Here is a 6,962-nt window from a genome sequence, read left to right on the forward strand (position 1 = left end):
ATAGTGATTTAGAAGTGAGATATTTAAGAAGTTGGCATTTGAACAAACTGTGAGTTGAGAGACTGTGGACTTTAAGTGAATGTTCATTTAATGTAAAAATTTAATTTTTATTTTAAAGATGCTATGACCATATTGAACATAATAGAGACTCAACTGGTACAAATGAGGCAATATTTTAAATTTATTCTCTTCATTTTCTTCCTTGTATATATGAAAATACATAAAAGTGGGCAAATAAAATTCCCTACAACTTATTGTTCACAGGTGGCCTCCCAATCTGCATTTTGGAGCATGAGTGGGTGATACTGAGAAGTATGTAGAAAGTGGCCTGAGGTAGTAATGATTATTTTGCTTCCTTAGGCTTCTTTTTATTTTTTTCAGTGTAGGAAATTTAAAACCCAAACATGTTTTGTTGTGCAACATATTCTTCAATGCTGTCAAATAAAGTTTAGCTTTCTTAACTGTCGGTAAGCCCTTGGAGATGTTTCCAAGGATAAAATGAAGCTGACAAACTTTTCCTATATAGAAGAGGACATTCACTGATTTTTGTGTGAATTGGAAAAATACTATTAAATAAATACATAAATATACTTAGGATTTTCAAAACTCTATGAATTCATAACACCTTTCAGCAAATTATTTAAGCATCATTTTTTTAAGTAATGAAGAATTAATTTAAGCAGATGGTTATGACAGGCTTTTCAAAGAAACAGAGAGGCTGATATGATTTTCACAAGGTAATGGAAAGCTTTGGCAAGTAGAAGGGTTATAAACAGGTCAAGGAGGCAAAAGGAGCATCCTTTCAATCTTTCTCTTCCTTTCATCCCACTCTCCCACCATCCCTCCCTTCTCTATATCTCTCTTTACTGAGTACTTTTTAAGATGACTCCTCAAATATGTTATTGATCCCAGTTTCATAGTTTAACATGGTACTTAAGAGAAAATAAGGAAGATAAACTACTCATCATCTAAGAAAAAAAAATATTCTCATGGGAACCATGGTACTGCCCTGGAAATAAAACTACAAAAACCCCACCTTTTTTAAAGGGTGAAGGGCAGTGGAAGATCCAAAAATTGTGGAAGATGAATGTGACTAGCTACTTAGGTAAAGTGTACTGTTGAATGCCAAGAAAACAAATATAGTTAATGTAAATGGGAATCCAGTGCTACCTCCTCAGAGTAAGCTTGCACAAGTACTTCTTTCTCTTTGTTCATTGATAAGGACCTGTTAATATGATCAAGCAGATTTGATTAATTTGTTTTCAGATGTTTTAATATTTGGTTCAAATTGAGTGATGGTGTGTCCTTTGGTCTTAACTGAGAAAATAAAATTTTTAACACATTGAATGTAAATCACCTGGGAAAACATGCTCAGATAAACATTTAATATTTGAAATTGGAAAACATATAACTAATGACAGGGTGAGATTTACAAGCATTTTCATTCTGAGGATGTCAGGGGACCTCTCAGTAAAGACTGGGGTTCATGTGGATCTTTTTGTTAATTTATTTTCTCTTTTATACGTGACAGTAGAATGTATTTTGACATATCATATATATATATATATATATATATATATAGAGAGAGAGAGAGAGAGAGAGAGAGAGAGAGAGAGAGGGAGTATAACTTCACATTTTTGTGGTTGTACATTATGCAGAGTGACACTGGTCATGTATTCATATATGAATATAGGTAAGTTATGTCCAATTCATTCTACTGTTTCCTACTCCCATCTCCCCTCCCTTCCCCTGACTTCACCCAGTCTAACAAGGTAAACCTCCCCTTCTCCCTCCCACCCCCACCCTGCCTATTGTGAGTCAGCATTCACATACCAGAGAGAACATTTGTCCTTTAGCTTTTTGAGATTGGCTTATTTCACTTAGCATAATAGTCTCAAATTCCATCCACTTACCAGCAAATGCTCTAATTTCATTCTTCTTTAAGGCTGAGTAATATTCCACTCTGTATATCTACCACATTTCTTTATCCATTCATCTGTTGAAGGGCACTTAGTTTGGTTCCATAGCTTACCTATTGTGAATTGAGCTGCTATAAACATTGATGTGGCTGTGTCACAGTATAATGCTGACTTTAAGTCTTTGGGTATATACTGAGAAGTGGGATATCTAGGTCAAATGGTGGTTCCCTTCCAAGTTTTCTGAAGAATCTCCACACTGCCTTCTAGAGTGGTTGCATTCCCAACAGCAATGCATGAGTGTACCATTTTCCTCAGGTCCTTGCCAACATTTATTGCTACTTGTATTCTTGATTATTGCCTTTCTGATAGGCAATATTCGTGTTTCTCTAATTGTTAGAGATGTTGAACATTTTTCATAAATTTGTTGACTGTATTTTTTCTTCTGTGAAGTATGTGTTCAGATTCTTTGTCCATTTATTGATTATGTTACTACCAAAATCGCTATGTAGATTTAATGCAATTCCTATTAAGGTTCTGATGATGTTCTTCATAGAAATAGAAAAAGCAGTCATGAAATTTGTATGAAAAAATAAAAGGCCCAGAATAACCAAAGCAATTCTCAGTGACGAAAGTGAAGGAGGAGGCATCACAATACCAGACGTTAAATTATACTACTTAGCTATAGTAACAAAAACAGCACGATATTGGCACCAAAATAGACAGGTAGATCAATGGTACAGAATAGAAGACACACAGACAAACCCACATAATACAGTAATCTCATACTAGACAAAGTAAAGAAAAGATAGCCTCTTCAACAAAGGGTGCTGAGAAAACCTGAAATCCATATGCGACAAAATAAAATTAAACCCCTATCTCTCACTCTGCACAGAGCTTAACTATATGTGGATCAAGAACAATGACATTCGACAGAAGACCCTTCATCTACTAGAAGAAAAAGTAGACCCAACTCTCCATCATGTCAGAAAAAGACTCCTAGTGAACAAGAAATAAAATTAAGAATCAATAAATGGAATGGTATCAAACTAAAAAGCTTCTTCACAGCAAAGGAAACAATCAAGAACGTGAAGAGAGAGCCTACAGAATGGGAGAAAATCTATGCTACCTGCACCTCAGATAGAGGATTAATCTCCAGGATATATAAAGAACTCATAAAACTTAACACACACACACACACACACACACACACACACACACACACAAACCCAGTCAATAAATGGGCACAGGAACTGAACAGACACTTCATGTGGATCTTTAAAGGTGAAGATTGCAGGAAAAGAGAAGTGTAAGAAATTAAAGAAGTATTTATGGAGCAGTGAGCAGGCAGTAAGAATGGAAATATTTTTGGATATTATTTTCTTATGGTGAAATATCTTTGTTTTTATGGTTCAATATATCTGAGATATATAAATTACCAAAACATATTAGATGAATAAATAAATAGTAAATGACTAATATTTGTAAGCTGGAGAGTATATAAAAAGCATATTTATAAAAAAAAAAAAAAAGAAACAATAAGAAACTATAATGAGAACCCCTGGTTAGAAACAGCTACAAAACAACTATGAGAACTCTGCTATCTTCACAATGACGTGAAAAAGAAGGGACAAGTTTGGGGGGCATTATGAAGTGGGCTTACCAGATCTGGTCATTGATGCACTATATTGAATTAAAAAGAAGGAAGAAATTTAATTTGTTGCAAAAGTTAGAGCCAAGAATAACAACACTTTTATTATCTAACAACACTCAGAATTAGAAGAGCTGACCCCTTTAGAAGAATATGAAGACCCAAGAAGTGACAACAGATCATGAGAGATTTTTATCCTTGTGTGTACTTTTGGTTCTTGAATATACAAAAGCTGAGGATGAGCTGAATTCAAGAATTTACTGACGTTAATAGCTATGGTATAACCTAGCTATCACTTCCGAATGGGCCTTTACCTGAAGAAAGCACACAGCCAACAAGGACTCAAATTCAATTTCTGTCTCATTAAAGGATTCCTATTATTTAAGTGAAAACAAAATTATCTCACCCTGAAATCTCTTTAAAGATAATATGTAATGTACTTCCTTACATCACACAGGACTTTTTGAATGCAAAAATATTAAATTGATCTTTCACATGCTAAGAAAGTGTGGGAAAGGACATGGTTGCCTTTAAATCTTAAAGTCAAATTGAGAAGTTTTGATATTACCTTAAAATATTTGATATTACCTTAAAATGCATCTAGTTTTTCAAACAACCATCTAAAAATTGAAATATGTTCGTCATTTATCAATACTGAATCCATCTGGCTATGTTAAATGGTCATTAAATTTTTGAGTTAAAAAATTCTTGAATACTAAAATATTCACCAAATGTGATAATTTCATACTAAATTTTACGTGTGCATGCATGTTTGTATGTTCATAAGTGTGCATGGTTTGTGTGTGTGTGTGTAACTGAGATCATTGCAATTGTAGTTTAAGATTTTCCAGAGTTCTCATAGACCTCAGAAAGTGGAAGTACATCCCATAAAATGAGGTATAAATTGAGTCATGATGATAACACCATACAATTACCAAATTTTGCTTGGTGACTGATACTGTTTAAAATTCTTCATATACATTATCTCATTTAATCCCCAAACAACCCATTCAGGTGAATAAACTATGATTCAGAATGGCTAAGTGAATTTATCAATATTAAATATCTAGTAATCATTACAGCAGGGAATCAAAGTCAATTCTGGACCAACACAAAGCCAAGCCCTCTGAACCACTTGGCCATGCTAGGTAGCATAACCTAATAAGTGCATGATACGTATTAACTTAATGATAACTGTAGTAAGGTAGAGTATGACCAGAGGAGGTGGGTCCCTGGGAGTTTGATTTTGGCTATATATTTTGTCCTGTTAAGGAGTGCTCCCTCTCCCTCTCTCTCTCTCTCTCTCTCTGCTTCTTGGTGATCATGTCCTGACCTGCTTTCCTCTGCCACATTATTGCACCATGATGTTCTGCCTCACATCGAGCCCTCAGGAATAGATCCAGTTATCTATAGACTGACACCTCTGAAACCATGAGTCCCCAAGTAAACTTGTTTTCTGCTAAAACAGTTCTTGTCAGGTCTTTTGGTCATGACAGAGAAAATGTAACTGAAATATCATTTAAAAAAATATATATATGTATATATGTACATACTATGTACTATACATAATATATATGTATATATATATACATACTATGTGTGTATATATATATAAAATACATAGATGTATATTTATACATACAAGTATGTATATACTATATATATACTATACATATATATGTATATATGCTATACTTATGTGTGTTTTATATATATACCATTTAGAGTGAGTACATACATATACCATATATGTTTATTTAATTGGAATTTCTATTTATGGCTGAATCTAGGATTTCAATGTTCATATAACTAAGAGCCTGGGGAGTCATGAAAGATGATTCAAAGAATTTTATACCATGATAGGATTGTAGATTATGTTAATATGTCCATGAGAATAGAAAGTCCAGTGGTCCATTTTCAGAATTTAGTATTTAGCCACTATTTGGTTCAATAGCCATTGGGTTTAATAGCCATTTTAATTATAGTCCTTCCTTTGCCTGCCCCAATTTTAATATTAGCTAAGTACATAGATTGTAACCCCTCAGCTTCTAAGTTCAGGGTGAAGGGTTGTGTTGCATTAGGAATAAAAGTCCAGGCTTCTTGCTACCTAGATTCTAGCAGCATACCCTTCTGACAAGAGTAAATTCCTTGCCCACCCACTTTCATGCAAAGGTATTGATTTCTTGTAGCACCTCAGTATTTCTAACCTGTCCCACCTAATAAGAGGCAAAGCTCAGGTTTTACTCAGAGGTGGGACTGGCCACCAGTGCTCTAGATCGGTGTAGACACATCAGAAGGTCATAGGTGCTCTCTCACTGGGTGCCATGTTGTTGACAGCCCACATCCTGCTGGCTAGAGATCAGGTCTCAAGTGACTGCCTTAGAAAAGTCTGCTGAAAGAATAAAGTTTGTTCCACCCAGCACCTGAAAACCAGTCTCTGCAGTGAGAGAGGGGCCTGACTTCCAGAAGTACTGGGTAGCAGACTCAGGTAAGTTGCACATGAAGCAATTGCCCCTCTGATATTTGTAATTTTTCACTTCTGCCCACCTTCCTCTCCTTTTCATTCTCCCTTGAGAATGCTCAGTCATCTCTGGACAAATTGAACTTGAGTTTAGTTCATACTGGAAAGTTTTTCTTATTGTAGCAGTGTACTATTGATTAAAAATTATTTCTACCCCTTTATCTCATGTTTGAATTTGTTTATCTGACAAAGGTGAAGGAAGAAGGTATGTCAGGCTAAACCTGAAAGGAGCCAGTTATTAGGAGAGCCTTGTGGGTGAGGGATGGATGAGCATGAGTGCGCAACCTGTGAACATTTACCGAGCAGAAATAAAATTGCTCTGGATATGAAAATGGGAGAGAAATGCAGAATAAAATCAGTCTTATTCTTCTTCTCAATTCTTGCAATAAAATTTCAGAAATGTAATTCTTTAAAGTAATAATAGAATAAGAAAAATAAGGGGAAAGAAAAACAGAAGAAAGGGAAGGGTGAGAATAGGAAAATAAGTGAAAGGGGGGATAAGAAAATTAAAAGAGGTGGAGAAAAAGAAGGGACACAAAAATTAGTTATTTTATAGCTTAGAGATAAATTTAGAAATAAAGTGAAATTAATGATATATTTCCCATTACAAGTTAATTTTTAAATTCTATATAGTCAGAAAGGCAGTTAACATGCTTTCATTACTTGATTTTTTCTTAAAACAAAAAGTTAAAAAGTTAACAAAGAACTATGTGACCATGATAACTTTCTCACTCTCTGGGTTTTTGTTTCAATGTTTGCATCTTCATCTAAGTTCCTACAATGAAAAGCAGGATGTGCCATCTTCTCTAAAACTGTTCCCCTTGTCCTCACTTTCTCATGTGTCTGCCATATTTGAGCAATGTTGATAAGAAAT

Source organism: Sciurus carolinensis, chromosome 5, assembly GCF_902686445.1.
Source record: "Sciurus carolinensis chromosome 5, mSciCar1.2, whole genome shotgun sequence".
Classification (NCBI taxonomy): Eukaryota; Metazoa; Chordata; class Mammalia; order Rodentia; family Sciuridae; genus Sciurus; species Sciurus carolinensis.